The sequence below is a fragment of the Cupressus sempervirens genome, chromosome 11 (assembly GCF_028749045.1).
Source record: "Cupressus sempervirens isolate cs-2001-9-10 chromosome 11, ASM2874904v1, whole genome shotgun sequence".
Taxonomy (NCBI): Eukaryota; Viridiplantae; Streptophyta; class Pinopsida; order Cupressales; family Cupressaceae; genus Cupressus; species Cupressus sempervirens.
In genome coordinates, this window is record NC_143128.1 from 225,839,065 (window position 1) to 225,859,370 (window position 20,306).

The window sequence follows — 20,306 nt, forward strand, 5'->3', positions numbered from 1 at the left end:
GTTGGCAACCCTGAGCTTTGTAGACTCGACAATAATGTAGCTAACGTATCTTCCTCCTCCTTCATCTCAATGAAAATAATAGGCATTGAAGGTGGTGCTTGGTTAAGTTCACCTTTCTAGTCTAGGGTCACACTTTGAGCTATTGTTTGTCCATGTGATTCCTTCTCCTTAACTTTTGCAACATGTGGGGGCACAATAGATGTATTGTGTTGTCGTGTCTTAGTAGATGCAATCTTAGCCTTTTGAGATTCATTAATCCTTACCAATATAGGATTTGTGCATGGAATAGTATTGGTAGATTCTTGTTGCAGTGTCTTGAAATCTTCCTCACTCAATGGATTTACATTCTGTATAGAGTTATCAAGGATTTCCTCAATAGTCACTAAGTCTTGTTGACTCTCTTTCTCTCCATGTGTAGGACTAATTATCAACACATTGACATCATATTCATCTTGTCCATCTTCCTCAACTGTGTCATCCTTAGTTGTCTCATTCTATTATGTCTCATTTTTCTCTACCTCTGTTTCCACTATTTCTGTGGTCAACCCATAGATTATTTTTTGTAATTTTCTCTAGGTTACCACCTCTTCAACTCTACTTCTCAAAATATGCAAGACTCTGTATTTAGGAAAAAATATCCCTTTGTATTTCTCTAAAGCCTTTGTGATCTATTTCTTATCAAATTCAGGCATAACTTGAGCTAAAGTAGCCTCCCTAGTTTGTTTTAGAGTCTCCATACTAAACTTCCATTTCTACTCAACTCTTTCATATAAGCTTTTGGGTAATGAGTTAGCTATCTCTAATGGAGTGGTTTTAAAAGTAGCAATCATATCATAAATATATTCTTCAATATTATGCTTATCTCCATTGTCTAACTTATCAAAATCAACATGCTAAAAACCTGACAAATTTGTATTACTCTTTATATTGTCACATAGGCTTTCAATATCAGATGAAAGGTTGTTGCTAATCACTTTGAATTGATCGATGCCATTAGATTCAGTCCTTTCATCATTTGATTCCTCCTAAAGTTTTAAACTTCTCTTCAATCTCTTAGTAGGCACACTTGACTCTATAGTATCATCCTTCTTTTTGCCTTTTGTTGTTCCTTCTTTGCCACTTTCTTTGGTTTCTCTACTTTCTTTTGTTGTGCCTTCCTCTTCTTTTTAGTTTTCTTTGGTTTTTGCTCTACTTCTTCTTCATCCTTTGAATCTCGATCTTCTCCTTTTCCTTCTGCAAGCTATAAAGGTCCTTGACCTTCTCCTTCTTCTCCTTGTTCTTCTTCTTTTTCTTCTCCTTCACCAAACTTTTCTTTCAATTTCTTCATCATTTTGATCTTCTTTTTGATGACAGTGGTAGTTTGCAAGTTTATAGCTATCCCTGATTTGGCTTCATCATAATTCCCAAAGGATGTAGCATCCTTGTCAATCTCTTATTCCAACAATGTAGTGATGGTTTTTGATGCCTCATCAACATTTATCTCATATGATAATTGTCTCAACCATATAACCCTTGGAATAACTGCTTGAATATAGGTATAGTCGACACCTACTAGGAAATAAACATCATTATAATGTTGCTCCACTAGAGATATAAGAATTGTTGATCTCTAATTCATTGATTTCTTGAAATCTTCAAAATAGCTAGTCATTATTGAATCAAAATTTTTTCATAATTGGTCAATGAATTCACGTATCTATTGGGTAACAGACTGATTGGACTTCTATACTATGTTGCCAAATGTAGGAAACGTTTTTTGCACATAAAAGAACATATAGCTAATGAGTGAACCAAACTTTCATGAAGAACTCTTTGCCTTTTTGATAGCTTCTAGGTTTTTTGATAGTTGTTGAAGGTGTAGCTTGGCTAGGTCATAAGAATGATCTTTCTTTATGATCTTGTAACCTAGGTCAACAAGAATGCATGACATGTTGTTGGGTCAACTCAACTGGTAGAATCTATGTGCTATCACTGTTACTATGAATTTAATAATAGGGTCTTTAATTGTATCAATTGACATTCCCCTCTTGTTCCATACAGCTCCAGTATTCTTCTCAATTACTTCTTTTGCATTGCTCCTTAATGTCTTTGACCTGTCTAGGGTAGGATACCCTATCATTCTATGAATGATCCTCTTTGATATTTTGATAGGTCCATTTTCTAACCATAGATTATTGTCATGTATTCGACTCAATACAATCTTTATCGATTCTAGTTTGAAAACTTGGGGAAAATCTAGGGCATGCGTGAACCCTTTTCACTCTACGATTTTATTTTCTTCTTTCAAAACACTATTCTCACACAACTAATAGGTCTCTCTGATCTCTAATTCACCAACTTCTCCAACCTTGTATGTATAACATCTTACATCTTGAATCATCAAAACCTTGGGTGGAATAGTTGATAATGCAACAGATAGATCTCCTTTGTATGTAATCTCAGGAATAGTGTGAAATGGTAGTTGTCAAACATCATTACTAATCAATTGTACATTGGTAACCTCTTTACCTTCCTTCCTTACTGTTGCTGATGAACTTGCTTCAATTTTTCACTTGCTAGGGTTTGTAAAATGCAAAACAATATAATTTGATACAAGTGAAATACCTTTTGAATCAATGTAAAATGTCATGTAGTAGTTGAATCTGGTATGCAGTTGCCAGAATCCCTTTCTCAAATTTCCTTTGTTCTCTTTAATCTTCTGGTAATTGCAAATGACTCAAAAAATTAAGTATATAACCTTCAAAACCTTGCAATTAATGGTTATTGCATGTACAACTGTAAGCTTAGTTTCTATAGGGTTTTCAATTCACTCAACTATCATAACTAGCTTGGAAGTCACAATAGTACTTCATTACTTAGTACTTATTATAATACTTCCAATACTCAATAACAACAAAAGAAAACAACATAATGATAGATTTTCTCTTTCTTATAATCACTTCATTGCATCTTAATATATCTTGATAGATCCTTTTCATTATTTGAATGCTTGGAACTGATGAAAAATACATCATTTTAGATGTTAGTTGCAAACATACCTTTGATTACCTAGTTGGGGGTGATGTGATCACCTGGTCCATTGGATAAAGTGATCTCATCTTGGCTTGATGTGCTACAATCTTCTTTCTTTTTCCATGTCTTATTGATCTGCATCTTTGTCTTTTCAACATCTACCTTTTCTTTGCCTTTGTTGAATTCATTGTTTGGTGCAAGAGACTGAGTTGGACAAATTCTGCTTACATGACCAGTCTTAAGACAATTAAAGCATACAATCTCATTCAACCATCTATTGTAATTACCTCTAAAATGTGTCCTAATGCAATTTACAACAACATGACCATACTCACCACAATAATGACAATTGTACCTTGTATTGTAATCCCAATCATAAGAATTCCCATGATGATGTACCTTGGTTTTATTGTTTGATGTCCACTTGGGTTTGGATCTGCATTCATATGCCTTGTGTCCATACTTCTGATAGTTGTAACAATAACCTTCAAATCTCTGAGTGTTGGTGGTCTTTTTCCTGCATTCATATGTGTGATGTCCTTGTTTCTTGTAGTTATGATAGTGTCCCTTGAATTTCTACTTAGGGCTTTGACTTCCAGTGTTTCTCCTACAGACATTTTTTGTGTGACCCAATTTTCCACAGTGATGACAAGTGGGCTTGTTTTTCTTTCCTTTATTGCTCCTTTGTTCACCAATTCTAGATGGTTCTCCTTGTTTAGTGGTAGAATAATCCAATCAAACAGTGTCACTATTTGATCTTGGTGCTTCCATCAATTTTTCAAAGTACTTTATGGCTTCACTAAGCTTGTTAATATTTTCCTTTTTTGTCTTTAATTCATGCTGTAGTAGGGCATTCTGTGTTTCCAAAGTTGTAATCTCAATGTCTTTCCTATTCATTTCTTGATTTACAATCATTAGCTAATTCATCATATCCAATTGAATGCTTGATAACTTTTGCACATCTGATGACTTCTCCTAAAGTCTATTAGCTAGTAGACTTTTGTCTTCTTCAATCATGACTCTATCTTCTTTAGCTTTCTTTTTCAGTTCACTTGTCTCACATAACAATATTGACTGAGTTTCTTCTTCCCTTTTCAGATTCTTGACTTCTTCACTTAGGACACTATTCTTTTCTATTAGATCTGCAATTTTTGCATCAAATTCATTTGAGTTGTTATCCTCAAACAAACCAATAGTATCTTCTTCTTTATATTGAGTGTCATTTTGTTGAATGACTAATTCCTTTTTTTTCTTCAATGACTATTGTAGTTCATCTTTTGCCTCCTTGAGTTGATGAAGGGCAAACAATATTTCAATCTTCTGGCTCTCAATAGTCTTTCCCAATTTGTAGAATTCCATCTTAAAGATCTTACATCCAAAGTTGTTGAACTTTCCTATCTAGAGAACAAAGCTCTGATACCAATTGTTGGAAATAACAATGGAAAAGCAAGTCCTAAGAGTGGGGGATGGGGTGTGTGAATTAACACTTAAAACATTTCACCATTTGTCTATCTCATAACTTAACATGTAAACTAAAATATCTAAGCATGCATCACATCCAAAGCATAAAGTAAATCAACACATCACACATAAGATTTTGGTTACCCAAAAACCTTCCAAGGAGAAGGTAAAACTGGGGTGGGGATGACACCCACAAATATTTACTACTGTAGTTATAGGCCTATTATAGCTACAAAGTTTTGATCATAATCTATAATCTACCCTATGAAAGGTTTTCCTTGTTAAAGGCTTACAAGATTGTTAGGTCTCCCCTTAATTAAAGGATTTAAACTCACAACTAAGTAAGAACTATGCTAGGAGATTTATAAAAGTCTGTTAGGAATACTCTATTAAGAGATTTATTCTGTATCACCTATTAAAATAATTTATCACCTAATCCTTCAATTAGCACCTTGCTGCTTGATTTCAAATCTCCTCTTTACTGGTTATCTCTTGATCCTTCTGATCAGATCTATCTTCTCTATCCTTTCACTGCTTATCTCTATTCTTCTCAAATAGATTTTACATTGTAGTTCCATAACGTAGCCATCATTTCCATCATGAAATGCTCTCTATGCTCTTATTATTCCTCTCCTTGTGCATGTAAAGCTTCTTTTTATGTCAGTCTTCACTATACTCCCCCTTAGGGTTTACCTCTTTTTATAGGAATTATGGAGATGTGCTAGATCATAATCAATGGTTGTGGTTGATCTTTATTGCCACCTAACTCTTCCCTTTATCAGATTGGTTGCATGTATTACATGGGATTCATAATATGATTGGAACCTTATTTCTTAATATCAAGAATCTGTGTTCATGTCAACCAAAAATGGTTTACATAGAAGTTTGTGCCATAACAATCACCTATGTCAAAGACTAGTAACTCAACATCAATAGACTCTAATGCTCAGCCTTCATTATGCTCTTTGTATTGATACTTGACTTTTAAATGGCTTGATACTCACTCTTGCTTAGCACTTGAATCACTCGACACACACTATTTTCTTGACTCCTATTTTCTTGGCACCTGAGTGACTTGACACGCATTGACTACTCAACACATACTAGTGCTTGGCATTAACTATCATATTACTCAACATGTATTTTCTGGAGGGTTACGTTCGACATACACTATGCACTCAGCTTACACTGTTCTTTGCTAGATAATGACTAAGTGTTTTGTCACTACTTTGTCAAAACCATAATGAGATTAACATTTGTGTGGATTGTTTTTAGATAATTATTACAATTATGTATTATGTTATCTTTGAATAACATCAATGAGTATTTAAAAGTTTTTTTCCCCTATTCATACCATGGAATGTTTTATGTAATGAACTTTGTTTCATTTATATTCATTATCTAGTTGGAAGATATCTTACTTTATTGCTTCACATGCATGTTCATTTTCTTTCTTCTATTTTTGGTTAAAAAATGCTAGTTTTCCATTCATTGCATATATTATGTAAGTGAGTTGTACCTCTAAAATTTAGAGATGAGTTTGACATAACGGTGCTCCCAATCTATCTATTGTGAATTTTCTATTACATTGTGGGATTATAGGTGTTGGAAATAACAATGGGAATGTAAACTCTGAGAGGGGAGGGGAGGGGTGAATCTGTACTTCAAAACTTTAACCATAAACATTCACCACACATCCATCTCATAATTTAACATGTAAAAGAAATAGTTAACTACACATTTTCATCCATAACATGAAACAAATAACACATAACACAATAAATTTGTTACCTAGGAACCCTCCAATGAGAAGGTAAAACTGGAGTGGGGATGACACCCACAAATCTTCACTACTGCAGCTGTAAAGTGTAGCCAATTAAAGTTACAAGAAGTTTGACCATGAACTATGATCCACCCTATGAAAGGTCTAGACTATTAAAGGCTTGCAAATATTGTTAAGTATCACCCTGTTAAATGATTTCAACACCCTACTAAAAGTGTGCCTTGTTAGAGGACTTAAACTTGCAATAAAACAAGCACTCAGTTAAGAGATTTACACAAGACTCTTAAGACTACTATGTTAGAATATTTTCTCTAAATCACTTGTTAGAATGATTCAACTCCATGATCCTTTGGTTAACACTCTATTGCTAGATGTAAGATCTTCTCTTTCCTAATGTGTACTTGATCCTTCTGATCAAATATGTCTCCTTTGTCTTCTCTCTTCTTTTCTTTGTTCTCTCTAACTGATTCTACAATTCATAACATTATCACAACCTTCATAGCCACCATGAATGCTCTCTATACTTTGTATTTCTCTCTCTTACATCTCCTTCTGTTCCCTCATACATACAAACTATTTAAGGTTTTCCTCCTTAAGTAAACACAAGTTGGATAGGGTTAGGTTAGAATCAACGATTGACGTTGATCCATTTTTCCACTTAGAACATCCCTTAATTTGATTGGTTGCATTTACTACATAGGGATTCATAATATACACATGTATACATCTTCTAGAATCCTAACATAATCATTAAGTCTGCCCAAAAATGGTTTACATAGAAGTTTGTGCAATTACAAACAACTATGTCCAAAACTCTTCAATCGGTAATTGAAGTCTCTGATGCTTGACATTCACTATATCTTTAATGCTATAACTTAGTTCTTGAATGACTCAGTATACTCTGTTTACTTGGCTCATGAGTGACTCAACACTAACTATTGGCTCTACATATACTAGTGCTCGGTACTGACTATGTATGTTACTCGACATGTATTGTCTGGCAACTTATGCTAGGTATGCTTTGATCACTTAGCTCACATTGATTGCTTGGCTCTCTCTGATCACTCAACTTGTAATGTAATACTAATAGAATAATGACTAAGTATTTTGTCACTATTTTGTCAAAACTAATATGAGATTAACAATCTCCCCCTTTGACATGAGTGACAAAAACACATTGTTATGCATATATAATTCTTATTATTAGCATAACTCAGACAATATATATCTATGACTTGGTTCTCATACAAAATTTCAAAACTTCAATTTTTTTCAAAATGGATGATTAAGTGTCATACCTCATTCCTCCATTACTCCCCCTAAGTGAATGTTCCTTTTCTATATCTGGATTTGATACTCCTACTGAGTATATTTGTTGTATCCTATTTTTGCATTACTCCCCTTCACTTCACTATATCCTCCTTATAATCATTATCCCCCTTTTTTGACACTTGTGTCATGGGTGGTACACTGATAGTGTGTTTATCCAAAAAATACTTATGGATCTCCATCACAATTTTCAATGCTATATCCCAATTGTTGCACGGTACCTCTAGATATTGATATTGAATGTCTAGCTCGACAACAAGGTTAACTAAGCCATCATGAGTGGAAAGATGAGAATCTTTCTTCATCAATATTTTAGCATAGGCTAGTTCCTTCCACAAGACTTCTATGTGTGGAGTCAACATGGATTGGATGTTGATCAAGGTAGCTTGAATGTTAGCATCTTGTTCTTTTAGCTAGGCAAGCCTACCTTGAGTGGATAGCATTCTCCAAATATGTGATTGACATTGACTAGGAGATAGTTTTAAGGTATTACTTGTAGTCTTTAGATCTCCCTCCAATTGGTCAACATGCCTCTGAATCTCATGTGTAAAAGGATTTGCATTAGATTACTTGGTGTAAAGAGAGAAAATGTTCTTTAACATCTTCTTCACACTCTCCATTTTGGTTGCTAAATCAACTTTTCATAATGCAAGGACACTAGATGTCTTTTCAAGTACCTTAGTGTGAAATTTTCTTTCAAACCATTCTAATAGTTTAGTATTTGCATCTAGGTCTTCATCACTAATATTATCCACAATATGTACCAATTGCTCAATAATTGATTTGTCTTCTTTTGTAGTTGAAAGACTGAAAGCATCAAGACATATATCTTTGATGTTATGAAGTACTTGCTTTTGCTTATGCTCTCTTCTTAGCAACTCTTGTTTCTTCCTTTGTAGAGCTTCCTGTAGAATGCTCATCTGCTCAATGGTGATTGTGTTAAGATCAAACTTGGGTAGTTCAATCACTTCATCTAGGCTCACATCTCCATAAGATATTTCTTCTAAGTTCCTTGATGTTTTTGCACTTGGCCTTGATATCTGTAATGATGTGGCATGAGTGCTCAGTCTCTAAAGAACTTGACTACTAGTAGGAGTGATCAAAATTGGTAAGGTAACCAAATTTTAGATGGAAATTTGTTCCTTTCGAGTAATAGTCACCTTCAATTCTTCAGACTTGTCATCTTGTCTCACTTATGTCTATGCTTCACCTTGAGTTTGTGGAGTAGGTAAAAGACTAGATTCTTGGCCTAATTTGACTTTAGTTCCATCTTTTTCAACTATAACTAAGGCTTTCTTAGTTGAAATGAGTGGCACTAGAGACAATGATACTTATGTTTCAGTAATAACACAATTTTTTATTGCTTGCACTTTGGTCTTCTATCTCTGTAGTTGAAGGGGGCACACTAGGTGTGTCAATTTGTTTCTCCCCTATTGTTTCCACTTATGCCTTTTCAATTTCATCCATTCTCATCAAGACAATATTTGTGCATAATTGTGCTACCATGGTGGAATCCTTCAATATCTTTTTCAAATCATCATCAGTCAAAGGATTGATGTTCTGAGAAGAATTGTTAGGAACATCCTTGATTTGTATTAAGTCTTGTTGACTCACTTGGTCTACATGTGGAGGACTATCATTTAGCACTTGTACATCTTGTACATTCTATTCATCTTGTTACTCTTCTTTAGTTGTGGCCTCTTCTACTATTATTTCCTCAGTGCCTCCCACACTACCATCCTTTACTGACATCCCTTGTGCTATTTTAGTTGTCTCTTGCTCAACTTGCTTAGGTACTTGCAATTCTTGCTCACCTTTCTCTTTTATTGCAGGAGTGGGTAACCTATGAATAGATCTCCAAATAGTTGTGCTTTTGGTTACCACATCCTCAATGTTCTTATTTAGTATAAGGAAAGCTCTATATTTTGAGGCAAATTTAGACTTGTGCTTTTCCATGGCCTTGGTAATCTTCCTTTTATCCAATTTTGGCATTACTTGGGTTAGAGTGGATTGCCTAATCTATCTCTCTATTTATAAACTATATTCCCATTTTTTCTCAACTTGGTCATATAGACACTTAGGTAGGGAGTTGGAAATATCAATAGGAGTTGATTTGAATGTAGCCATCATCACGTATATGGCTTCTTCAATAATATTTTGTTTAACCTTTCCTAGCTTATCAAAATCTATGTGTGCAAAACCAGATTAATCTACATTTAGTTTTACATTGTCCCACAAATTATCTAAGTCAGAAGAGGGATTGTGGCTTACCACCTTGAATTGACTCATGTCATTAGATTTTGTTTTCTCCTCATCTAACTCAACCACTGGAGTGTATTTTCTCCTTGCATATGTCTTTTTGCTGGTTGGCTCAGCTTTGCTGAAGTAATAGTCCTCTTTGCTTTTGGTTTCTTAGCAATCTTGACTTTCTTAGTGGCTACCCTTATGCTAGACTTGGTAGCAGGTACTGCTGGCTTTTGTTGTGAAAGTTTCACAAGCTTCTTCTTGGGTTTCTCCACTTCAGGCTCCTTAGTCTTTCTCTTCTTCTTCTCAGCTACTTTGGATGCTTCTTTGGCACCTTCTTCATTTACTTCCTCATCTTGTCCTTGTCCTTGAGTGAGTGCCAAAGGGGCTTAGAATTTCTTGTCCTCTTCATCATCTTCATCATTCTCTTCTTCTTCCCCTTCCCCAAATCTCTCTTTCAACTTCTTCACAAGTTCATTCTTCTTCCTTATCACAAAAGTTGTTTTCAAGTCAATAGTAATTATAGACTTGGCTTCCTCATAGTTCCCAATTGAGGTGGCACTTTTATCTTTTTTTTTTTGCTATTAGTTACATGAACATATGTACAATCTGCATCGACTAAGAAGCAAACATCATTATAATATTTCTCCACTAGGGACACTAGAATCCTTAATCTTTGTTTCATGGATTTCTTAAAATTGTCAAAATAACTAATCATTGCTGACTCAAAGTTATCTCCAAGTTGCTCTATGAATTCTATAATCTAAACTGTAATAGACCTATTTGTCTTCCAAGAAACTTTTCCAAATTTTGGAAATGTGTTATGCACATAAAAGAATATACAAACTAGTAAAGAGCCAAAGTTATAAGATGCACTCTATATTTTCCTTATGGTCTCCAAGTTTTTAGATAGTTGCTAAAGTTGTAACTCAACAAGATCATAGGTGTGGTCTCTCTTCACTATTTGTATCCCAAATCCACATCCATGTAGGACACACTGTTCAATCTACTAGATTGAAAGAACTTGTGAACTATCGCTCTCATAGCAAAAGCAATTAGGGGGTCTGAGATAGAATCTATAGACATTCCCCTCTTGTTTGATACTACACCTGTGTTCTTCTCAATAATCTCTTTGTAATCACTTTGCATGCTCTTAGGTATTTCTAGGGTAGGGTACCCTGTCACTTGGTTGATGATCCTTTTAGTGATCTTAATTGGTTCATTTTCCAACCATATAAAGTCATCATGTATTCTACTAAGGACAATCTTTATTCATTTAGTCTTAAATACATTAGGAAAATATAGGGCATGGGTTAATCATTTCTTTTCTACAAAGTTGTTCTCTTCCCCTAAGACTCCGTCCATACAAAGTTGATTGTATAAATCCCTTATTTCCATATCTCCTATACTTCCAACTTTGCATGTATAACAACACTTGACATCTTGAATCATAAGAACTTTTGGTGGTATCATCAATAACACACCAAATGGGTCTCCTTTATATGCAATTTTAGGTATTGCTCAAAAAGGTGGTTGTCTTACATCTTTACTAATTAATTTCACATTAAACACTTCCTTTACCCCTTTCCTAACACTTGTAGAAGAGCTAGCTGCCATATTTGATACTCAGGGTTCACAAAAATTCAAACAATGAAGCTCGACACTAGTAAAATACTTTTTCAATTTGATGAATATGTTGAGTTGCAGTTGAATTTAGTTGGAAAATGCAAGAATCTCCTATTATAATTTTCCTTCATTCTCTTTGTACACTCTTTGATCATTGGTGAATGCAAATGATTCGAAAAATGACTACATAACCCTTAAAATTCTAAAATAAATGCTTAATGCTTACACAACTATAAGCTCAGTCATCATAGGCTTTCCAAATCACTTGACTTACACATGATTTCCACTATGCTCTTTTTACATAGAAAACTCGACCAATACTACCATGCCTTCATAACTCGGTAACAATTGATATTCCATTCATGCTCAGTAGTAACTGTGAAACCTTTCATGCTCAACAACAACATGAAAACTCTCAAAACTATAGATTTCTTCCAGGTTCTAACCAATCCATTGCATCTTAATTTATGCATATATTATCTTTTTAGAACTTAAATTATTGGAACTAATGTAAAATATATCATTGAAATATTAGTCCCACACATACCTTTCGATTGCCTAGTTGGGGGTGATGTGATCACCTGATGCATTGGATGAAGTGACATCATCTGAACTTGATGTGTTGCAATCTTCCTTCTTCTTCCATGTCTTGTTCATCTACACTTTAACCTTCTCAATATTGATCTTCTCTTTGCCTTTATTGTTTCCATTACTTGGTGCTGGTGATCTAGTTGGACAGTTTTTGTTGATATGACTAGTCTTCAAATAGCTAAAGCATGTAGTCTTACTCAACCATCTATTGTAGTTGCCTTTGAAATGTGTCCTAGTACAATTCTTAGGAACATGTCTATACTCTTGACAATAGTGACAACTATACCTTGTATTGTAATCCCAATTGTAGGATTTTCCATTTTTTGTATCTTTGTCTACTTGTGATGTCCAATTGGCATTAGGTCTACATTCATATGCTTTATGTCCATACTTCTAACAATTGTGGCAATATCCTTCAAATATTTGTGTGCTTAAGCTCTTGGTGTTGCATTCATGTGCCTGATGTCCTTGCTTGTTGAACTTATGACAGTAACCCTTGAATTTCTAATGTAGGAGTATCTTGGGTGTAAGAGCAATCTTGCATCACCCAAATTTTTTTTTTTTTTTTTCAATCTTTTCTATTTTAATAAGGACTAGTAGACAGGGGGGTTTCTATTTCTAGGAGCTTGCTATTTTTAGTAAGTTTTTCATATGAGCTTAGAATGTTCTCATTTTCTATAAGAAGGTTCATTTTAGAGCTATAAGCCTACCATAAAAATATCATTGTTCTAGCTTAAGTATTAGAGAAGTTATTGCAGATTTTTGATGGAAAAATTTGCAGAAAAATCTTTAGGCTCACCATTGGAGGCCTTAGAGTGCCCAGATGAGGTTCAAAAACTCAATAGATGGGTGCTATGATAGTTTCAAGCTTGTAGATCATTAGTTGACATTTATAGAAAGTGGTTATAATAGCCAATTAGAGCAATGGTTCATGAGGTTTGGGCTGAGCGTGTAGACAAGTTTCCATTTGAGAGGTAGTTTACACTAGGGTTTTAGTGGAAGCACAAAAATGCCTCCACGAAGAGAGCATAGTAGAAAAGCTATAGGTATTACACCTGAGGGTTTTAGAGCCCTCCAAAGACAAATACAAGTACTGGAAGAACAAATGCACATAGGAATAAATCTTCCTATAAGAGATGAAAGCAAGGATGAGGACAAAGTAGAAGAAAGTGCGGAAGCAGAGACAATTTTAAACCCAGAGGAAGAGAGGCTTGTTATGGCCATCTCCAAGATTTGAAAAAGACCTAAGTTAGAGGTTCCCACATTTTTGGGAAATCTTAACCCAAAGGAGCTAATCAATTAGATCAATGAAATAGAGGAGTACTTTGAGTATGAAGATATTGAGGATCTTGATAGGGTCAAGTTTGCAAAGCTAAAACTAAAGGGACATGTGAAGATCTGGTGGCATGAGGTTCAGTTGAAGCAAAATAGAAAGGGAAAGGAAAAAATCACCTTATGAGAATCGATGATAGCTAAACTGAATCAAAAATTCATTCCCATGGATTATGAGCTTAATCTATTGAAGAAAATGCAAGGGTTGAAGCAAGTGGGAAAATCTTTTCAAGAGTATATTGAGAACTTCTATTGAGTTCTCATTAGAACTAGCCATGTAGAAGGTAATAAGGAGAAAGTGGCTCATTATCTTAATGGGTTAAGGCCAAATATTTAGGATGAGCTAAGTCTAGTTCAAATGAATAGTATTGAGGAGACATACATGTTTGCCCTAAGAGTTGAGGAGAAATTGAGCAAGAAGTTTAACAACAAGAATAGTGGAAGAGGTCATGGTGGAAGATCTGGTGGATGATCTTATGGTGGTCATAATGATGACTAAAAGAAAATAGATGAGGCTGGAAGTAGTAGTCAAAACTAGAGGAGAAATAATTCCAATCATTTCCATGATTAGAACAATAGAGATCATAGAAGAAGAGGCAAAGGACAAGGATCTAGAAGAGGAGGCTTCTATTGGAAATATTTTCATTGTAGAGAAGAAGGGCATAGAGCATTTGAATGTTCCTAGTGCCAAGGAAGGATAGATCAAAGAACAAAAAGCTAGGCCAGAGTTGCACATGTTGATGAAGATGCTAGATCCTTACATTCTGAAGATGTTGCAAGAGGAGAAGTCCTAGTTAATAGAAAGTCCTATTAAGTGGTGAGAATGAACCTAATCAAAGAAGGAACTTGTTTCGCACAAGGTCTAGATGTGAAGAGAAGTCTTGTGATGTGATCATTGATGGTGGAAGTACTAAAAATGTAGTGTTAGAAATGATGGTCACAAAATTAAAGCTGAAGAGATAGAAACACCCATGTCCATACTGTATTCCTTGGGTGTAAGATGACCACAAGGTCATGGTCAATGAGTAGTACTCAGTGAAGTTCAAGATTGGAAACTACTAGGATGTGGTACTATGTGATATCATACCTATGGACATATGTCATATGTTTCTAGGTAGGCTATGGCAGTTTGACAAACATGCTATACAAAAGGGCAAATAAATACCTACAGTCTAAGGATGGAGTGAAGCATAAGTTGAAGATGTTGAAGGAAAAAAATGAAAGGTATAGGTAGTGCTGCCAAAATATATTTTGTTGATGGAAAAGAGTTTCTCAAAGGTATGAAACGTGAACATATGTGTTTTGCTATAATTCCAAAAGATAATAAAGAAAAAGTAGAAGAGGTATCTGCAGAAGTTGTAGATATGTTGGGAGAGTTTTTTGATAATGTATCAGATAATGTACCTAATGGATTACCCCTAATGAGGAAGATCAGTTACCACATGGATTTGGTTCCAAGCACTAGTTTTCCAAACAAAGAAACACATAGAATGACACCAAAAAAAGTGAAGAGTTGAACAAACAAGTTTATGAGTTGTTTCAGAAAGGGTTGATTCAAGAGAGTTTGAGTCCATGTGTTGTATTGAGCATATTAGCACTAAAGAAGAATGGAGAATGGAGGATGTGCACAGATTCTTATACTATCAACAAGATCATAATGAAGTACAAATTTTCATTGCCAAGGATGGATGATATTATAGACTATTTGAGTGGAGTTGAGTATTTCAGAAAGATAGATCTGAAGAGTGGGTAACATCATATTTGTATCAGAGAAGGTGATGAGTGGAAGATTGCTTTCAAGACCAAAGATGGACTATGCAAGTGGTTAGCCATGTCTTTTGGGCTAACCAATGCACCAAGCACTTTCATGAGGCTTATGAATAAGGTACTAAAGGATTTTCTAGGTAAGTTTGTCATTGTTTACCTAGATGATATTTTGATCTTTAGTAAGACATTGGATGAGCATTTGATCCATATTCGCAAGGTGTTATATAAGTTGATGGAAAAAAAGTTGATGATAAATTTGAAGAAATGAAGTTTTGTAAAGGAGTTGGTGTACCTAGGATTTGTAGTCTTAGTAGAAGACCTAGAAATGGACCCAAAGAAAGTGTAGGCTATCCTTTAATGGCCTATTCCAAGGAGTGTGATAGAGGTAAGATCTTTTTGTAGATTGGCTAGTATTTATAGAAAGTTCATAAGAGGTTTTAGCAGTATTTGTGGACCCTTGACTGAAACAATGAGAGGGGATAGAAAAGAATTTAAGTGGATTGTAGGAGTAGATAAGAGTTTTAATCTATTGAAATAGAAAGTTACTGAGCAGCTTGTTTTAGCACTTCTTGATTTTAACAAGGTCTTTCAAGTAGACTGTGATGCTAGTGGTACTAGAATAGGAGCTATTATGAGCCAAGAAGGTAGACCTATTGCTTACTTTAGGGAGAAATTGAATGATGCCAAAAGAAAATATTTTGTTTATGATCAAGAGAATTTTATGCTATAGTTCAAGCATTGAAAAAGTGGAGACACTATATTCTTCCTAAGGAGTTTATTTTGTATACTAATCATCAAGCTTTGCAATAGTTAACTAGTCAAGGAAAATTGAACCAAAGGCATTTGGAGTGGGTTGAATTTTTGCAGAGTTATACACTTGTTTTAAAACACAATAGTGGGAAGTCTAACAAAGTTGTAGATGCTCTTAGTAGAAGACAAATTTTGCTGACAGAAAGTCAGATAGAGGTGGTTGGGTTTAAGGAACTCAGTACTTGATAGAATAAAGTGGTTGGATTTCATGATCTAGGATAGTATGTTTTTCAAAGGAAGCCAGTTAAGCATTCCTAGAAGTTCAATGAGAGAGAATCTCATCAAGGAAAAGTATAGTGGAGGATTGGTTGGACATTTTGGTAGAGATAAAACCATAGCTTTGGTTTCTCAGAATTATTACTGCCACAGTTGCAGGAATATGTGAAGAAGTTTGTACAGAGTTATAGAATATGTTAGATGGCAAAAGGAGTAAAGCATAATACAAGGTTGTATCAGCCATTACCTATACCAGAGAAGTAGTGGGAGGATGTCAACATGCATTTTGTTCTTGGATTACCAAGGATGCAACATGGGCACGATTCTATTTTTGTGGTGGTTGACAAGTTTTCAAAGATGACACATTTTATTCCTTGTAAGAAGATGAGTGATGTAGTTCATGTAGTAGAATTGTTTTTTTAGAGAGGTGGTGAGACTACATGGTTTTCCAAAGAGTATAGTTTTAGATTGTGTCATGCCCAAACTACGAGGCAAAAACATACCTATTATTTTTTTAAAAAAGCATTAATAATAAGGTTCACAAAAGTTTAAGAGTTGAATTCACAAGAGCCAGAATAGTTTAACTATGTACATCTTAAGTTTATAATGATGAGAAGAATTCCATTTCTATAGCTACTTATTTGTTAATAAATTTGTATCAACCTTTGATTCCGTTATTTCATTAAGGTTACAATGATATATTGAAATTGTTTAGAAAAAAATTTAACTTAAATATGACTAGGAAATAAAACAAACCAAATATCAAGATCTACTAAACTAACATCAAATTTACTAAGATTTTAAAATTTTAATACATACTAATAATATAATAAAAAGAAGAAAAACAACATATATATACTTACTCAATAAATGCTTAACTATCAATCAATATTTGACTATAGAACAATTTAGTCATTTAGACATTCATCTTAACCAAAATGAAGAACTTTAATATAAAAACTAGACTATCAAATTTAACTATCATAAGTCCTAACTAATCATAATATAAGACTAATGTTAAACCATACTAAATAATTTATATACACTAAAATTAACAATCAATAACATGATAACAACGAATTAAAGAAAAACATATAAATTAAATTAATTATACAACTACTTAATTAAAGCAAAACTAAAGTAAAATTATTGACATAATAAAAGAAAAATTAACTTAACTAAATTTAACTAACACTAAAATCCAAACTCAACCTATACTAACAAAATTATTAACTTAACTAACAATATAGATGTAAATCTAAAATTAACTTAAACTTAAGGCTAGCTAACTTTAACACTACTCACATTAAAACAAACTGAAAAATTAATACTATTTACAAATAACAAAACAACATAAACTAACATACATAAATCTACTGACACCTACACTAATCTAACTCCTAACACCTACCTTATACTAAACCCCCCCCCCCCTAAATCACCTACACTTACCCTTGGCCCACCCTACTTTTCCTTAGGCCTACCTACACCTTGGGCAAACGCTTCCCAAGGTCAAGCGCTTGCCAAGCACTGGCCATGGGTAAGCGCTCTGCCCAAGGCCAAGGCAAGCGCAGGCCATCTCAAGGTGGCGACCAAAAAAACAAGGAAAAAACAAAAGACTCAACCCAAATTTAAACCTTTTTCCAAGTCTGCAAACAAAGTGGATGTGACTGGGTGACATCATCTCTATGATGACTATTGATTTTTTAAAAAAAACTTTACTCTTTCTCCCATTTGCATACTGTGCCCAAAAATGATGGGACAAGGGGGTGATGTCATCACCTTAAAATCATAGCTAATGAGAAAAGGGTCAAGTCTTAAGATATAAGTCATATTAATTGGAAAAAGATTTCTAGGTGGGGAGATGAGGATATTTAGGATATTTAGCTTAGTTAAATTTTTTTTTTTTTTCCTTTTGTTTATTTAATTACTATTTTTAATTTTAATACAATATTCAATAAATCAAAGAGGAAAATAAGAGAATCTTTTAGATTCTCTGTTACCAAAAAGGTAACAATTCTTTTCCAATACAAAAGACAGAGAGTTTACTCTCTTGAAACATACATTTTTTTTAAAACAATTAAGCATAGATTTCAAAGCCATGCATTTTTTTTCCCCAAGGTATATATATATATATATATATATATATATTTGAATAGATTTAAACATTGATACAATAGTTTGAGTCACAATAACACCATAATCATTTGTTCTCCTATATAACTTGAATTTGGAATAATTTGACCTTTTTCATTATTTCTTTTTAAAGCAAATCTATAAAGACTTGTTACAACCTTAACATACCAAGAATTTGAATTATATGTTTTGTTCAATAATGCAATAATTGTTTGATTCAAATAATCATGAAAACTGAATCTACATGCATGATCGTAATTTTTTTTTTCAACATAAAAGAAAACTTAAAATCTTGCCAAATTAACTCAACATTAATTGTGCATCCATCTAAATTAAAATTACAATTAAATCACATGATAACCCATTATACTCAAACACCAATTTTATTGGCAAACCTGATTCAAAGGCTCAGCCGGGAAAGAACCAAGAAGAAAACTCGACATCGTTGCCATTACAACAACGTTTTGAGATACAAATTTCATAGGATTTCAACCCTGAATTACAACACTTAAATTAAATTTCCTTCATGACCCTCATCAAGGGTTCCATATCAATTTCTGCAATACATTTCTAAGAATCGTGGAGGGAATAGAATCTGATCAGAAGACAACAAGCATGACCAAGAAACAATTCAAACAAGCATATTCAAACAAGGTTATCACGATAGGATTCACACTGAATCAAAACTAGGGAAATATGGATTTTTCCAACAGGAGACGTCAGACACAACACCAAATTAGGTGCCCAATCGAGGCTATAAATCAAGAACTTTCGTTCTTCCATTCTTACATGCCAAAACTCATACGTGGTTTGTGATGACAGGTAGGGGCCCATAACACCCTACCCTCTCTCCCTCTTCTCATCTTGAGAAGAGACTTTACACTGGTGGAGTCCAACTAAAATGCCCTTTCCCAAAATTGGCCACTTTTGCCCTCTCCAAGGGTGAGTAATGCCAAAACACCCATGCAAAAACATCTCAAAAATTCAAACATAAACATGAAAGGAAATCATTCAAAATAACATGGTTTTCAAAGCTTCCCAACATACGCACAAACATACAAACATCCACACAACAACAAGGTAGCATAAGCATGAAACAAACATGAAAATCTGTACAAGGGAGATGAGAATTCCTACCTTCACAAAGAGGTAATGGCAATGAACAAGTTTGAGTAGAGCTTTTCCCTTCCTTGCCCCAATCTTCCGAGACTCCTCTCTAAATATAGAGATTGGGTAACAACCTCCACTACTCCAAGAAGGGCCTCTAAATAAGCCTCAAACTCAACCACCAAAAGGATCAATAACTACTCCCACCCACCTACAAATCTAGAAGCTCCTAACTCAACCCACACTATGGTTAAACACAAAATGGAGGTGAGGGAAGGCAACTCATGGTAACCACTTGCAATTTTCGCACAAAGGTAAAATGAGACTTTTTGAGTGATCTCAAAAGTCAACAAAAAGGGCTTAGGGGTTGGAAAAGACCCCCAACCCATACCCATACCCCTTGGGTATAAATATTTCATGTTTAAAAGCCTTAGGAATAGGTTCAGAGCCAAACAAAAGTTAGGAATATAATTAGGACCAACTAACAACTCTAAAATGCAGATCAAGCACTAATATGGATTAAGGATGACTAAACTTGATTAAGAACCAAATTAGCAAAAGATACTAACTTAAATTGACTTAGGACCAGAGGTTACATAGCTAACCCTAGCTAGTACGAAGAAGAACATAAACAATTCACGAGTGTCAAGCGACACTAAGAAACATAGTTACGAACATTAACATTTACTGATCACATAAGGATACATACATACATCTTAATTTAATTATGAACAACAAGGTTTCCAAAATTAGCACATAGAGATCAATTCTATTTCTCCGTCGGTTTCCTCGGCTAAAATATCTGCACACTCATTGCACACATCAATAGACCCAAAAATCACATGTACATATGTATATATACGTATCAGGAATCACATAAATTAAAACATCC